The 18,179-nt window shown below is 40.2% G+C and overlaps 1 long non-coding RNA gene across 1 annotated transcript; it reads left to right on the top strand.

Moving 5' to 3' along the window:
* The first annotated feature begins 1,529 nt into the window (after nt 1–1,529).
* On the top strand, nt 1,530–15,713 carry LOC147795693 (uncharacterized). Its single transcript, XR_015423603.1, has 3 exons — nt 1,530–1,753; nt 14,853–14,972; nt 15,434–15,713. It is a non-coding gene; the product is annotated as an uncharacterized LOC147795693 (long non-coding RNA).
* The last annotated feature ends 2,466 nt before the right edge of the window (nt 15,714–18,179 follow it).

The following is an 18,179-nucleotide window of genomic DNA, read 5'->3' as shown; positions in this document are numbered from 1 at the left end:
GTGCGTCGCCCGTCGCCCGTCGCGCGTCGCCCGTCGCGCGTCGCCCGTCGCGCGTCGCCCGTCGTGCGTCGCCCGTGGTTTTTTTGTCACGATTGCGCAGTGGTATTTTTAACTTTGACCCTTGATCGTTTCACATGTACATGTCCTTGTTCGATCGATCCACCATGCCTGACTCTCATTTTAGCAATAGAACTAGAAGATGTACATGTAGGCCTATTCGTTTTTTCAGTTGCGCCAAACTCCAATTGAAAGAAGAAATAATATCCTGACATCGGCTAAGTAACGTGTATATGAAATAACACCATTTTGGTTACATAAATAAATCAACAAAATAGACTTTTGTTTCGGTAGATTGTTTTTCTCGATAACTTAATTACTCTAGACGTAACTTTACTCGTTAACAGCCAGGCTTTAGGTCTATAGCCTATGTGATATTTCTGTCTGTCCCTGCACGATATCCCACAGAACGGAATGTAAATAATAGATTATTTACAATGTTTGATTCCCAATAGTTTTCATAAGAGACAAACTGATTCAACATTATTTTGAGGGCGGGTATACCTATGATGAAATCTGCTGTATACTCCAAATTAGACATGGCTTTATTTGCAGGTTGGCTCACAGAAGTCTTTTATACAGTAACGTTACTTGTTAGACCCATAAATAATGCTGATGTGCTGGACAACCTGTTCTCATTGGTCTATCCACCATGGCATACACACCGACAAAAACCAACACGTCATATTTTCTGAAACTTAAACCAAGTGGTAATTGCCCCTTAACAATACATTTAATAAACAGTTTATTATCCACAGCACGTCTAGTATTTCTGGATTTCAAGGTGAAATTGAGAGGAGAAGATAGAATATCTGTATCGGTTGGCAGATTTCTTCCTGGAATTTGATGAAAACAGGTCGGCACATTTTTACAGTATGCAAATTAGAAGAACACTGTGGATAAGTTGGCCGGAACATTTTTGATGAAAGTATTTTTCCCCAAAAAATACTTGGTTGAATTCTCAGAGGCGATATTTTCTTGTCAAGGGGCAGGGGTAGTCTAGCATTATTGGAATTAATTATGTGACTAGTATATGCTTTGCAGGTGGGATGTGTACTTGCCTTACTCGGAAAAGATCTTTAGAAGTGAATGGAATCATCACATTGTCATTTGTTAAACAACGGATTTTGCAGGTCCTATGCAACACATTTGATGGGCGACGCACGATGGACGACGGGCGACGGGCGACGCACGACAGGCGACGGACGACGGAAAATGGCATGTTTGGAACTGGTAAATGGCAGAATTGGGACACAGCAAAAAGCAAAATGCGACGGGCGACAGGCGACGGCAGATATGGAATTCCATAGAATCTACATGTACGTGTAATTATTCCGAACAAGGAAGCATTGTTAGTGAAAAATCTCTGTTAAAATGCCTGGGTTTTCCCGGTCTAAGTGTTACCACATGATGCATGCCTGTAGTTCGGGTCATTTGCGGTTCTTCACTCAGTTTATTCACAGATGCGAGAAGGCAAGGTCGTCCAAGGCCAGCAACAAACATTGGCAGTTGTATGTATATTAATCCTTGTATATAGTTGTACACAGCTATCAAATGTTGGAATATTTTTCCGTCGTGTTCTACGAAATAATATCCACGAAACTAGTTCAGCAACATAAGTAAGAAGTAGCCATGTTGCCTGGGGATCATCTGGGCTTGTCCATGGTCCTATTTGTCGTCTTCATTCTGCATAATGGTAAGATAATTTATGATAGAATAACACCAGGAAGTTGAAGTAAAAGCTGACATGACTAATTTTTCTGTCGGTTCCGTGTTCATGGTTTTTGCTGCATTTTTGTTCTGAAGTAAAGACGTGGCTTATCTGGTTTTATAAACTGTTCCGTTGTGTGGTCCTTTATATACATTTATTAGAGTATAAGTACTTAAAATATCGTTTTCATTACTGCGCCTTGTCCCAGGTGGGATACGGTAAACTGCTATGTACCATAGCATGCCTGCTTCGTGTCATCAAATTTCTCAATAACACCCTGTCCGATCCATTTAGTCAGAATTTGAAATGCGAAAGTTCTGATTCACGGGGTCTGTGCTATGAATGTTCTCAGACACACATATGGAACTTCATAGCAGGGTTGGTTGATTTAGATCCCGTTGATTTAAATCATCCATCAAAATTGGTATTTAATTCAACTGATATTTCAAATCACTGATTTGAATTAACCTTTAAAATCTTTGGGGGAAAGGGTGAAAATGTTTCAGTTTTCATTTTGACTGATTGGTAACTTTTCAACTTTTGAACATCATAAGCAGCAACCCCCCCAGCCCTCGGCAGTTCCTAATATTTATTAGAAGTAGAATGCACATGTTACACTCAATCTGGGTTGGCAGGATTTTTTTCAGTTCAATTTAAGCCATTTGTTGGGATTGAAATCAGCTTTTGGATTCAGTGCATGAATTCATGTCCACTTCTGATTTGAACATGGTAAAGTATCGGTGTACATCTAACTTTGATTCATCTACAAGTAGGCCTGCAAAAGTATTTATTGAAACTTTTCTGAATAAAGTAAGTTTGATTAAAGGTTGTTTCCAGTTACGGACTAGTCTTCCTCGTTATCATAAAATCTGGGACGTTAGCTTTTTGTTACGCCAGATTGAAAAATATGATGATCTCAATTACCTTTGAAACAGATAACAAGGAAATTAGCTACGCTAATGCTATTGTTATCTGTTCAAACCATACACTCTCTGGACCGAGGGTTCATGGAAGTCACAGAGTTCAGATGTTCTTTCGTATACCTGTATTGATGAAGCAATCACGACCAGAAGTCCATCAAAACGGTATAATCTTTCCTGGTTATCCAAAGAACAGAAAACATTGTGTTGTGTCCGTGCTACAGAGATACTTACAACTGACTGGTAGTCTCCGTAATGGAGAAAACAACTTTTGTTAACCGTGTTGAAGCCTCATCGAGCTGCATCCGAAGACACTATAAGTCGCTGGGTATGTACACTGAAAGAGGCTGGCATTGATACTGTATGCGGAGTTTAAATCTCATAGCTTACGAGCATCGTCCACAACAGCGGCACACCTCAGTGGACTGCCTCTTGACTTTATCATGAAATGTGCAGGATGGTCAAATGCATCGACATTTGCTACTTATTATAATAAACGAGTAATTCCTCACAATATTGGTGACATGTTTGCAAATACACTGCTGGATATGTCGCAGGAGTAAGCACATGATGTTTCTTATAGTGTCGGTGGAACTATTGGAGTTCAATGTGTCATTAGACGCTCAGTATAATTTTGTAAAGTCAATAGTACGGTTTCAGTACTTTCTAAGGTTATTTGTTTAGATCACATAGTTTACCAAGAATTGCTTTGTAGAAGGACCCGTGTTTTAAGATGCCTGACTAAATATGGTCAATTAAGGACCTTTGATAGTTATGGTGATTGATATTTAAAAACCTCAGATAAATGGTGAAGTTCTTTAACGTACACCACGCACCTCCTGTTCTTTTGCCTTGCTTGTGTGTCTCATTCACACACACACATCTTTGAACATCTCACGTGATCACGGAGTGACGTAATACTGGATGAGGTAGAATCCTAAAATTAACCGAGCTTCACAGAAGTGAAGTTCGATTGGGATTCTGCCGAGCCGTATTGCCGAGCCGTATTGAGAGGGTATCCTTCATCACCCTCTCAATGGGGCAGAAGGAGTTAAGTGCGGAGTTAAGTGCATACTTTGACCTGCCCTCTCAATAAAGGGGGGTCAAAATTCTGAACACGAAGACACAGTGCATACTGTTCGGACAGCGAAGATTTATTTATTAAGGAAATTATCAAAGTGCATTTCATGACATCTCATGATTAATCCTTGTGATGAAATGCATTTGTCTACTATGAACTTAGCTTTTCTTGGCAGCAAATAGGTTGGCCACCTGTCTCAGCCAAATTAGACCAGGTCTTTGAAAACCGGTGTTTTGGATGGGCAGAAAGAAAATTACTTTGCATGCTCCCGTGTCCTTCCCTTATCTATGCTATGATTTCATGTAGGTGGGGCAATAGGTTGCCCCAGCATGAACAGGATAATAGTATACACAAAGTAGCACGTGATTAACAACCGAGACTTGGAGTTGGACATTACGTCACCGTTTCCACGAAGAGCAACATAGGCCTACGTCAAAATGGCATTTTGTAAAGATTTTTCAAAAATAAATTAATTAATTGTTTCACGACAAAAGCTTCCTACTTGACCTTTTTGGCATGTTTTCTCAAGTAAAGGAAATTTAATGTAAAAATTAATTTAACGACTAAGTGCATGCTATATAAGTTTTAACCTGACGATACTCAAGTAAAATGACATCTGCCACAAGGTTTTCTAGAGTGATTTTCTCACAGTTTTATCTCTGTTTTTTCATCCCTGGCACTGGGTACGCATATTGGCATACAATTGCATTACAATACAACTGTCGCACCCCTAGAGTTGTCCTACCCTTAGGGACAGACCTTTGGTAGCTTAGACACAAATATGTACACACCTGTTGCGGGAAATTTGTTTTGCCTCTACAATATCCTTCTTTTAAACTAACACACAATCGTATGTACCGGCATTTTGATAAGTAGCATAATATCTCATTTTGCATGTTTACCTACTACACATGTGCATGTGTGCACCAACATGCATACAAAGGTGAACTAACTCTAACTCACTCTGGTTATGTCAAACATTTCCTGTGAAGCATAAATCAATGAGATTTATTTCCCTTGCTTAAAGAAAAAATGACATATAATAAAAGGTACTGATGTAAAAACTATTACCCTGCATATTTTCTAATCAATGTTGGCAATCAAGATCATGTAATACACTTACGTCTCAAATGTAATAAGTATTAGAGCTCATGCAGCATGAAAAGTCACGAACTTAGTCCCTCCCAAACAACATGATGATCACATACCTGAGAGCCAACAGTATGCTGAGCAGCACAAATGGGATTTTTTAAAAATACGTCTCGGTTGATGATTGGAGCAAAAAAAATTTTTTTGACACGATTTCTAAGGATTAAACTTGAACACAACTTTCAGCGATAACCTACCTTATAAAGCAGTGAACGGCAAGGTGAGCTTTTTTATCGCTAGAGGGCGCTAGTTACTTTTTTACTGTACGCGACTACTGGAAAGCAGGCGGTTACATAAAAACAAGAATTGAGCTATTCAGTCAACACCATGCAGTTTATTTAACACATTGCAGTTGTACTGTATAAAAGTTGAGGATTGTATGTTATTGTAAGATTAGATGGAAATAAATTAACCGGCTCTATAGCTCGGCGACAGGCTACATGCAGTTAGTTGTACTGGGATGCATGCATCACAGGTGTGAAGTCAGAGCATGGAGGAAGTCCTTCCTCCATGATCAGAGTAATAGCACAACGTTGTGCGCTTAAAACACCCCCCTTGATGCCATTATTTTGTCTGATTGTCAATATGAACAGTACGCTTAATGAACATTCTAAAGTCCAGTCTAACATTTGCTGACAAGAACTGCATGCGGCAAGCCAGACCGACTTTAGAACCTACTGAATATAAGGAGGTAAATTTAGCGATGTTATCTGCTTTGAGCTGAAGCACCCCTTCACCGGTTGCACTCAGCTATGTTGGTCTGGAGTGCTCATTTTGCTAGTAGCAACGCGACCGTAATGTGAGCGCAATTCGTAGTCGACTGTTAACAAGCCAAGTGAAGTGCTGGCCAAAGGAATCTTCGTTGTAAAGAAAATTGCGCCTTCTAGCTCGGGGCTCATAGAATCTCTTTTTCAAGTTATGGCATGGGGTGAAAACAAACGTGCAGAGACTGAGATACTTAAGAACGGCATTGCCCAAAGTGAAAGGGTAATAAAATTCGTTTTTAACCAATATCCAGGTGACTTTTTGTGCTATTACTTGAAGAACGCAAAGATGAAATTCTAACACGAGTATTTCTTGACATGGATTCGGTTAGGAATCATTCTTTCAAAATTCATTGAGCGTGATAAGGTGGCCCCATGTGAATTCTCCACCAGCTGGCCGCACAACTTGAAGGGTTTCGGAAGCTCGCCCGTGTGACCTTTTATTTTCAGGCTCTGTTATTAGGTTTTCGATCAAAACCTTGTTCTCTTCACTCTAGATTATTGCTGATAGAGCTCGCCATCATGGAAAGGTTAGTTATGTAGGCGAGGACTAAAACCGCAAAGCGTTTAGTATTCACACAGACACATCTCTTCCGTTACAACAGAGATGAGATGAAAGGGGTTGAATCTACATTTACGTGTAATTATTCCGAACAAGGAAGCATTGTTAGTGAAAAATGTCTGTAAAAATGCCCGGGTTTCCCGGTCTAAGTGTTACCACATGATGCGCGCCTGTAGTTCGGGTCATTTGCGGTTCTTCACTCAGTTTATTCACAGATGCGAGAAGGCAAGGTCGTCCAAGGCCAGCAACAAACATTGGCAGTTGTATGTATACTAACCCTTGTATATAGTTGTACACTCACAGCTATCAAATGTTGGAATATTTTTCCGTCGTGTTCTACGAAATAATATCCACGAAACTAATTCAGCAGCATAAGTAAGAAATAGCTATGTTGTCTGGGGATCATCTGAGCTTGTCCGTGGTCGGACGAGCACGGAGGGATTACGTGCCCTCCCTGGCATCTTCAGTGACACCCGCCCTATAGTCGATATTATTTCTGTAATGATGCTATCGGGTCACCAGCCATGGATGTGTTCATGAGACACCATGCTTTGAATTCTGGACGCTTGGTCAGTGCAATCTCACGCAATCCCTCTGTGCCGTAATACGGCTCGGCAGAATCCCAATCAAACTTCACTTCTGTGAAACTCGGCTAATTTTAGGATTAATCGCAAAGGAGCTGGATCACAAACAAAACGCAACTGCGTTTTGCTCACATTACACCAAGGTGAAATACCATCATTTTGTACCTACGTACATGGATGACATGCAAAATAAATACTTTTATTAAATATGAGTTCCTTGGAGAGCAATTCCTGTGAACTCTGCATCTCTGAAGGAACTTTCTTAAATCCAAATCTGTTTGCATAACAAAAAATTAATATAAGAAAATTAACACACATGTAGTTAATTTGTTATACTTTGAAATAAAAAAAAATTAAGCCGATTATTCTGCATATTTTTTAAAAATAAAAATATCTGCTCAAAACAAAATTAGTTTTTGTCGACGAAGGCATGCATTTGGCTCAAAGATTTTTGTTCTTCCGTGTATGAACATTACAATCCCTCGATATCCCGTTGTTCAGTGCATTGACAAGTGTACCTGTAAATATAATCACAGTAGTCTGTGCTTTTCCAAGAATGTGAGGGAAGCGTTTGCGGTGACGTTATTTTTGGACACACTGTTCATTCCAAAGATCCGCTATGTTGAAACAATGCAGTCGTTACACAGCGAACTGGTGCCACAAACAGCTGCACGAGTGGCACAAAATGTCAGTTGAGGTTGAAGTTCGACCGAGAATGGTGGATGGTACCCTAACGTGTCACACATTTTGTTTACAGCACAGAACGAAACCTTACTAATTTCTTTTGCCCTCGTGCGCTTGAAACGAACGACCATTCTCAAGTTTTTACTTTGCTGTCCAAAAATGTCTCTCACAACAATCGTCGTGCAGACGTTACTGTCTGTGAGCTGTTTCGATATCTGACAACTGTGACGTGCAAACGAGATGCTTGATCACGTAGTAATGCTTTGCGAAGGGTGTATATTATCTTCTGCGACATTCTGGACGATGAAGAGTACATGTTTCTTTCTGACATCAGTTCAATGAGTAATCTGATTTACAGCAGGATAGTGCACCTCCAAGAGTTAGCAACGCGTTGACCAATCATATTGCGCAAAATCTGTCGACTCTTTAAAAATGCACTGTCAGAAGTTTAGTGCAATTCATTGGCCTCTCAAAGCGGGCAAAATTCTGGCAGCGAGGTTGAGTGCATACTTTGATCCGCCCTCCTAATAAGGGGACAGAATTATGGCAGAGGGGTTTAGTGCATACTTTGATCCGCCCTCCCAATAATGCAACAAAATTCTGAAAGCGAAGATTATTTCATACTTTAATCAGCCCTCCATTAAGAATGTAGAATTCTTACAGCGAAGTTCAATACATATATTGATCCGTCCCCTCAAAATGGGGACGGAATTCTGTCAGCGACATTTACTGTATCCCTTCATCACCCTCTCAAGGGGGGCGGGATTCAGCGGAGTTAAGTGCACACTTTGATCCGCCGTTTCAATGAGGGGGCAAAATTCTGAACACAAAGACACAGTGCCAACTCTTCGAACAGCGAAGATTCATTTATTAAGGAAATTATCAAAGTGCATTTTATGGGATTATGATAAAATGCATTTGTCTACTATGAACTTAGCTTTTATTGGCAGCAAATAGGTTGGCCATCAGTCTTAGTCAAATTGGACCACGTCTTTGAAAACCGGCGTTTTGGATGGGCAGAAAGAAAATTACTTTGCATGCTCCCGTGCCCTTCCCTTATCCATGCTATGATTTCACGTAGGTAGGGCAATAGGTTGCCCCAGCATGAACAGGATAATAGTATACACAAAGTAGCACGTGATTAACAACAAAGACTCGAAGTTGGACACTACGTCACCGTTTCCACGAGGAGCAATATAGGCCTACGTCAAAGTCGCATTTTTAAAGATTTTTTAAAATTAATTAATTTTTTTGACATGTTTTCTCAAGCAAAGAAACTTTAATGTCAAAAATACTTTAATATAATAGGGGTCTAAATCTTTATAACTGCATTTTGCGCTTCACAAAGAGAAAAATCTGACTCATCCTCCACGTACAAAATGTATTGACAGGAACGATTAGATTCAAAGATTCAATTCAAAGACTCAAAACATTTTACATTATAAACACCTACCAATAGGGTTGTCTCTCAAGTTTGTCCATTGTTAGTTGAGCTGGGGACAGGGGTCGCACTTTCATGTAGCCTGCCAGAGTTATAAGGTATCCTGGGGTGGGGAATTCACGATCAAACAGATTTTGACAGTCGTACATTGGGAAAAATCTTGTGACACTGCATCTTCTTGTTTTGGGCCTAAGGCAGGTGCGCATGAACTCACTCGGATTTTGTTCTTGTTGTCCACGGAGATTAGGATAGAGTCATCAGGGAATCTACTGCGGGCATGTCTTATGTACTGTAACCCTGGCGGAGTGGTAATGCTCGTTGTCATTTTCCTTTCTTCTGTTGTTCCGTTTCGGGGACCTTGGCGTCTACAAACCCGCCCTTGAACCTCTGGCACGCACTGTTTCTGTTAGACGCCGGCTTCATCCACCGGTGGTTAGTGTTGATACCTGTGATGGAAATATTGAAACTTAATATGCATATTTCATTAGATTTCCGTTTTCAAAACAATTTACCACTTTTGACAACCAAACGAAAATGTAAGTTCCAGTTTATGACTTCTTGAAAAAAATCTGTGGTTTTGTTGAGTACTTGTTGAATACTATATTTGGTAAAAATGAATAGATCAATAACTAGACAACACATGGAATTGTGAAACTAGTAATCTTCATGGTTTTGTCCTCACATAAACTACAAATACAATTTTGGTAAAATTCCTTGGATGTATTTCTCGTGATCTTCTCATGGTGATTTTGTGTGATTTGGGCAAAAGAACCTCACCTTTGGTGCAGTCACTTAATCAGTCGGGCCCGTAAAAAAGTTTTGAAAAATGGCGATTTCTGCAAAACTTGTCACTTCGTAACAATGTTGCCGGTTTATCCGTCTAAAAATAGTCTCCTTCCTCTTAATTATATAACTGTAACTGGTGCGGGCATTTAATCATAATTATTTGCAAATGTTGGGGTTGTGCTTAGTAAGGCCTGGTGTTACCTTCAGCAAGTGTTCCTTGATAGGTGCCAGGGTCGTGCTGAACGTGCATGAAAAAGTTCAATAGAATAAAGACCTGGCACCTGTAGAATGTACTCTGCAAGGACGGGGGACGGAAATGAAAGAAAACAGTAAAGGCGCCCTCTATAAACACAATGAGGGAAAGGGCGACAGCACATGACGCGTCGCGACGTAATACGCGACAAGACGAGCGACACGACATACCATGTGACAGATGACGGAAAGAGCAACATTTTTCAACAAGGAAAGCGAAACTACAACATGGACTCGACTGCTAGGTACATTATAGCAACGGACCTTGTGTTCGTACATGTACATACAGATACTAAACCTGTGAACCGACTCAAAAAGAAGATACGCATTGCATTATGCATGTTACGTCACTATGCATACACATATGGAGCGTCAAAATTGGACAACCCCATTTTCTCATTTTCTGCAAATAGCTTTTCGGGATTTTGGACTTTGCCTAAAGTATTTTCAAAAACCGCAATTTTCCACTAGGAGAAATTTGGATTTTACTTTAACAACTCTCGTGGCGCGTCAATAGTGGACAACTAAAAACTTCAAATTCCCACTGGCAAAATTGCCGTCATGCTCCAAAGGTGAACAACCCCATTTTCTCATTTTTGCTGGTAGATTTTAGGGTTTTGGAAATTTGCGTAAAGCATTTTCAAAAACTAAATTTTCTGCTAGCAAAAATTGGGATTTTATTGTAACAAGTCTTCGTAGCGCGTCAAAAGTGGACAACGAAAAACTTCAAACTTCCACTAGCAAATTTTATTTGATGCTTCCAAAGAGGACAACCCCTTTTTCTCATCATCTGCCAGTAGATTTTCGTTTTTTTTGCACCATCCCTTTTCATAAAACCCAATTTTCTGCTAGCAGAAATTTGGATTTTACTTTGACGACTGCAAGGTTTTCCAAAAGTGGACAAGTTAAAAACTGGAAGCACACTTTTCTCCCTACGTTGAAATGGAACGCTCTAGGGAAGATTGGCATCACCCGACCCTGAAAAAAAATAATGTGGACGAAAGTTGCGAAGTGGCTGCCAGAGTGACGGTCCTTTGTACTGTAAACGTGCGGAGCCGTCTGTTGACAGGCATCAGGTGTCATTTGAACGTTCCCTTGCTGCCTTTTCATGCAACGTGTATTTCCATTTAGCCGATTTCGTGCAAAAGATCGGACCTTCTTCACGTCAAGGATGTGAATTTTAAGGGATTTATTGCAGGGGAGTATTATTCTAGGGGAAATTATTGAAAATAATATGTCCAGGATTGACGAAAATTATGAACTGAGTATAGTGGAAGTTATTTGGAGTTTCAAAAGTGCAACAACCAATTTTTTTGTATTCAGATAGGCCTATAAGATTTGTTATACAATCCATCATCCATGCATTTCACAGTAGACGTATCTGATGACTGCTCTGGGACGTGGCTTGAAACTTAGTGTTTTCTTTGCGTTAATATCTCTTCACATTGTCACTTTGAATCATTTGTCTTCATATTAATGACCCAGGCCTCCACTGTAACTGCCCACTTGTATTGATGACTTGATCAAAGATTTGATTGATAAATATTAAATTAAATCTTTGATGTCATGTCAGTGATTGACCGACTGGTGCACTGGCTGAAAGATTTATTTTCGTCGTGGCTATCCGTTTTTGTGATTATTATTATTGGCTGAATACGTGTTTTGGAATTTGTGGGGTGTCAACATTAATTCAGCGAGTTCAAGTTGCATTTTAATGTTTCCCATTTTACTTTCTCTATTTTCCGCTTTTTGAAACTTGTGGTTCACTTGATTTAACAGCACTAAGCTTTTTCTCTTAACACGACGTTTTTCCATTCCACAACAAATTCAAGTATACTACTGGACAAGGACAAAATGGTTTATTACAGCTTGCATCGTTTCAGGGACACATATCATCATGTGCTCAATTATTTAAAACGGAAAGGTCCAACGGGAAGCCGCCACCATCTTTCTAATTACACGGGTGCTGGGAAGTTTGCGGTACCAAAGAGGACTGTCAGGCTTTCGGCGGCCGGTTTCTTTAAGTCTCTCAATAGGAATCATCCACATTTTCTTCCAAGCTATAACGCCAACCCTCTACCGTAAATTTTGGATGCGCATCTTCTCAAGACCTTTCCATTCTGAGCGTTGGGATCACAGCGGTCGTCCCAGTTTCCAACTTGTCCACTTTTGGACCACCCCGCCGTCGGCAAAGTAAACTCCAAATTTCTGCTAGCAGAAAATTGGGCTTTATGAAAAGGGGTGGGGTAACTTTAAAAAAAACCTGGCCATCTATAAAACCTCTGCGAAAAGGAGAGAATGGGGTTGTCCTCTTGGGATCATCAAATAAAATTTGATGAATATTTGAAAAATAAAGTTTTTAGTCGTCCACTTTTGACGCGCCACGAGAGCTACTAAAGTGAATTTCTGATGGCGGAAAATTGCGTTTTTTGAAAATGCTATATGCAAAGTCAAAAATCCCGAAAATCTACTAGCAGAAAATGAGAAAATGGGGTTGTCCACTTTTGACGCTCCATAATACATACATGTTATGTGTCAGTTTTTTGCTAAGAATTCGTCGTCAAATATCTTTAACATGAAAATGACTTTCAGACTCAGAGCGAAAGCCGAACGCATTCCTAGTTTGATCGTGAGTGTATGAAATTAACTATGCATGCAAGTAACTACGACCCGTACCTGTTTACTCATTGTCACTTTATTGACGATATCAATGCGCATCCACACAAAAGCAACGCTGATGGCCGTAAGACAACACGACGAGACGTGTGGTGTTTGTACAAACGTAATGGCAAGAAGGCGACGGTGCGACGCGACGGTTCGACGCAAGGGATCCGTCGTGCTGTCCTGTCGCGTAGTAACGTCGCCTTGGATGAAGCTAGAGAGAGGCAGAAATGTGTGCCGCAAATACTACACCATATTCTTTAAAAGCAGAGGAACAGATCTGCCCCTTTTGCCAATTATTTTGACAACACAGAATAACCTACACAGATGACATTCTAATCATTTAGCATTTATTCCCCAGTTTGGTTGTGCTTTGCTTGTTGAAATCTTTTAGTTTCATTAGTAAACTCCCTTATTTTCTTCAGTTGAACATGAGGAGGAGACACAGAGTGATTCAACTTCCCCCAAGCCGGTCTGGTCTCTTTACCCCAAGCATCCTGGATAAGTTGCACTTTTTGGTTGCCTGCTTCATGAGGGCACGACGACATTTTGACTGCATCAGTAATTTTTGGGAGACGGTGACTTTTTGGTAGAGTGTGAAAACAAGGCTTCGCCACTTCAATTCTAGTCTTGACTCAAGTAGGGATCTCTGCGACGTCTTCGTTTCTGCTTTGGATACATACCCAGACCGCGCGCCATTACTTGCTTGGCGCCCTCTTGTGTCTCTTAACTACTATGAGTTCAATTCAGAAATCCGCACTTGACATATCTGCCAACCAGTTGTGCACAGCGAATAGGCTCATCTACCAAACGTAGTAGCAGCCAATAGCATTGCCGGACTTGTTTTTACTTGCATTATAATGAGCGAGTCTACATTTCTGACTACTTTGATTGGTGGAAGTTCCGTATACATTATGCAAGATCATGTCGTGCATATACAATTATGAATAACTACATATTGCCGACGGGGGTGGGGTCGAGTCGGCTTTTTTGTAAAGTCGGACTTAATGACTGGAGACGTATGCACGACACATGCTATACAATAAAGGCTATCAAATGAGGGCGCCTTAAAAGCGTTATGGTTGCCTGGCCGAGCGCGACGACTGCGTATAGTCCGTGCCGGCTGAAGGGATGGCTAAGGAAGAGCAACGTCAGTCCGACTTGATTCAAGTCTACTTCAATCCGCACATAATGTCCAAATATGCTGGTTGATCAAACTGAAATCTCGATCAGCATCTTCCAAAGGCATCCCGCGGATTTGAACAAACAAGAAAACCATATGAATTTGTACTGACCGACTTAAGAAATAACTCATTTGACGTTCGAGTGTAGCTATAATTTACGCATGCAATTTAAAACAAGTCTGAATGTAAGAGTTTAATGTTCAGTGGTCAGGACAACCTGTACTTTGTTCACCCATGCCCAAGATTAATGCACTTATTGTGATGTCCAAAGTAACAGTGATGAGTGAATTGTCGGTTTTCGAGCTTGTAGAATAAGGCACTTGTCCTGATATTCTGTGCAATTACTAGCACAATCCTACCGTTGCCAAACGATGTAAGGGTTTTTCAGTTATATTCTGCTCAGAGTGACTATGTGTTGATACAAAATTTTGACGAAATGAATGAACTAAATCGAGGGACTAAAAAGAACGGCACTGGCCAACGTCTAACCAAAGCCATAAGCAGTAGAAAGACAACTTGTAATATGCTTATTTCTTAGCGTAACCCAGAAGGGTCAATGTAATATAATCATTGAAACTGCTCCTTCTTGTCTCGATTAACATTACTTCAAACTTTTGTTTTTCCAATATGAGGGGCAGTTTGGGCATATTGTTTTTTTTGTTCGATTTGCTACTGATGAAGACTATAATGTATTTTTTCAAAAGCAAATGCCGCATTCTTTTGAATACTGATGGTCCAATTTATCTTTTTTCTTTGGTTTTTCATAGGTTTTCAAGTAGTAATAAACCAATGAGCAATGTTTTGTAAGAAATGTTTCCTGAAAGAAAATGTTTTCATAATTTCAGTATAAAAACTATATAGTAAACAGTGCCCTGACTGTCCTGACTCAGTTAAGGGACTTGTTTATTCATTCTCTAGTTCTATTATTTCTTGTGGGGAGTAAATTTGCAAAAACAGTGCGTGCAAAAACAAGCCGTTAGAAGGCCCTAATCTGTTAATTGCATTGCAACACACAGGACTAACTCTCGATTTGCAAGGCAGTACAGTCACAGCAACGCAGAGTTCTATCAATGAAGATGACCCCTTCTACGCATGGTTCGCCGTGGACCAAGACCTCAATACATTCTCACACACTGGTAAGTGTTTTACGGCCTCCTACACAAGTCATTCTGAAATCATAATCATTCCAGTTTAATATGACAGTTTAAAACTTTCTGTCTGCATATCGCAGTAAGGCAAACATTCATCAAGCGTCGCTTAAAGGATTTTGAAGTTGAAAAGGTGAAGTGCTTGTAAAAATTATGTTGCAATCCAAAACAATTCTCGCTCAGTAAATTAATATTGCCTTTGATGTTATTACTGTGTCATGAAGCTCAAATGGAAAGAAATGAGTGAAATGTATCATTGAGAGTATAATTTTAGAAAATCCTGTAATTATGTTTACTAATCTGACTCATTCTTTCTGCACGAATTATTTTTATACACTTGAACAATTAATTGACAATGCTGGATCTAGTGATCTTAGTGAACCGTTGAGAGAACGTAAACCTCTTTGCATCAATCAGGTCCATAGCATGATTCCCACTCATTCGAACAGGTTACGACACACCGGAGGAACTTACCAACCCTTGGTGGAAAGTGGACCTCGGCGGTGTCTACTGCTTGAGGAAAATCACATTGGTTAATGCAAGAGATCATGGCAAGTATTAGGAAGTGTCAGTGTATATCTGGGCAGATAGGGGAGTTTAATTAATGGAGTCGTGATTTGACAGGATGACGCGCAATAAAGACGATGACAGGGTCTATTAAACTGGAAAACGTACACAGACATGTCGCGTTTGTGATACCTATATCAGCGATGAAATGAGAGCAGGGCCTTTCAAACTGGAGAGACGATTTTAATGTAGAAGAGAAAGAGAAGCAGCGTTACTCACAGATTAACAGTTTCAAATCAAAGCTGTCGAACTATCGACAGCATTTGCCACAATTTTGCCGTCCAATTTTCTACAGCCAGTCTGATTCACAAGATTCGCAAAGTGCTACCCAAGATTGGACAGAATTCTTCAAAACACAATGTTAGACATTGTTGTCGACCAACATGGCAATAGAGAAAATAGCCCTAGTTCATGGAGTAAAAGTACCATTCTCATACCACGTTTTGTCTGTATATCCATACTCATCTTTGAACGTCTGCATTTTACCCTTTGCTGACGTCGTCAAAGGTTCAGGTTGAGAATATGACGGGCCTATTTATTTCGTGGAGCTTGAGATGTCGATCAATCACTTACTCTTAAGCCCATCTGATGGCTCAGTTCTGATTCTCTGCTTTAAAGTGCCTAACAAAAATCCCATTTGTTGTGGTTAATTTTACTTGCCTCTCAAATGAAGATTTTAATTCTGACAAATGATGGCGTTATGTGTGACGTACATTTGAGAGCCCACAATAGCAGCAGAATTATAGTCAGGTACACAAGTGTATTTAGTGGAACAGCCTGTTCCTAACTGAAAGCATTTCTTACCTTTGTCCATCACCTTCCATAAAAGCTTATCTTTGTCTTTGTTCACCATTGGTTTCTTTTGATTTCCCAAAGATCGTGGGCGTGGCACCAAGCTTGACCAATCGTTAAATTTAATCCCGAAACGAGTCGTACGTGCTTCGAAAAAACACTGTAGTTCGAATTTGGCTGTCGGTCCTGACCATTTGGCCGTGGTCAGCATGTCTTCCGATCACAAACTTTGCCTAAGCTTTGCTTTGGTTGGAAACATAGTCTTGTCAGAATGACCTCTAAAACGCCCCAAAACTTATATTGAATTTTCTAAACTCGATCAGTAGCATGGCAAACATAGACAAAAATACGTCACAGATATGCAAATTTTCTATGTTCATGAGACACCTCTCGGGAATGGAGCTGTTTCGCCAAAAAACGTGATTTTTTTCTTCCATATGTTCATTAAAACAGCAACGTGTATACCTTCTTGATATCATTTAAAATAAGAGTTAATTAAAACCACTTTTCACAGGCCGTTTGAAAGTGTCCCCTTTACCCACCCCCATCTAGCAGTGAAGTTGATGGGTTGGTCCTCTTTGAAAAGTTTCAGTTTTGAGAGTCAGCCATCAACGTCAGGTTGGAAATGTTATTACACTTTTCCTTGCAAAATATTCTTACTAATGAATTTGTGTTTGTTTCGGCTGCTCTCCGGCCATCTCCTCTTGAAATTGTAAAGAGAAACCGAATGATTTTCGAAAATTAATTTGACTGGAGCTGTCAATGTTTCTTTCTGAACCGCTCACCAAAGCGCATCGCAATAACCTCAGAAGGGCATGTGGAACAACCATTAACAGTAGTAATACTCACCACCACTTAAGAACACACGAGCAATGATTTTAACTACATTTTAACTACTATCCGAGTCATCCCCCCACGAGGAAACCATCCTGCATTCCGACATAAGAATCTACGCCTGCCACTTTGCCCGCGAAATAAGTAATCGGCCCGGGCGAAATAGTTATTCCTCGGGCAAAATAGCAGGCCTATTTTGTAGTCATGTCCTATACACGCTTCCGCAGTTTGGCATCCCAAACACAGATGCTAATGTTTCAGTATGTTCATGAAACATTATCCTGAAGTGCTGTTTTTGCGTACGCATACAATATTCCGGTACTCCTATACTGCCTAGAGAGGAACTATCGCAATTGTTGCAGATAAACTTGTACACGCTCGTGCATGTGCACTTTGATCTCTGTCCCCGCGTCTGCTGGCTGTTGTTGGAGGCAAATATAGAGAAATAAAACTTATTAGAGTAGCATTTATTCGTTTATTTTTATACAATGTGCATAGATATTTCAGGACTCAGATGGGTGATACTTTTCTGAAAAAATAAGGTTTGTCAACAGTATTTCAACCAACGTTGTGTTAAGTTGTAGCAGTTGGCTTGCCAATTTCCACGTCACCGTTTATGACTTGCGAACGTGTATGTCATCGTTACCCAATAATGTGCAGTTTAATAAACACTACACCCTATTTAATTAATAGATCGTGGTGGTAAGGTGTCCACAGAATGGCCAGAAATCACGCGTTATGTTAGTTCCCCCAAACGTTTTTCACGACCTAATCCATATCCCGTCACTTCTTCTAACTATCCCTGATGCTACTTTTAGAGGGGGTTTCACTAATGGGGTCATTTGGGCAGTCACTGAAACAGGGCAGGGCCAAACCTTAACTCCCATACGTTTGTTCACAAAATGATGCTCCCATATGTTTGTACACGGACTCCCTACTGCCACGTGTTTGCTACATGTTTGTGAAGAAAATACTCTCATCCCCTCTTGGAAACTGGACTAG

Source organism: Acanthaster planci, linkage group LG21 (assembly GCF_054643075.1).
Source record: "Acanthaster planci isolate LZ-2023a linkage group LG21, COTS_SCS, whole genome shotgun sequence".
NCBI classification, from domain to species: domain Eukaryota; kingdom Metazoa; phylum Echinodermata; class Asteroidea; order Valvatida; family Acanthasteridae; genus Acanthaster; species Acanthaster planci.
This window is presented reverse-complemented; position numbering and strand designations above follow the sequence as displayed.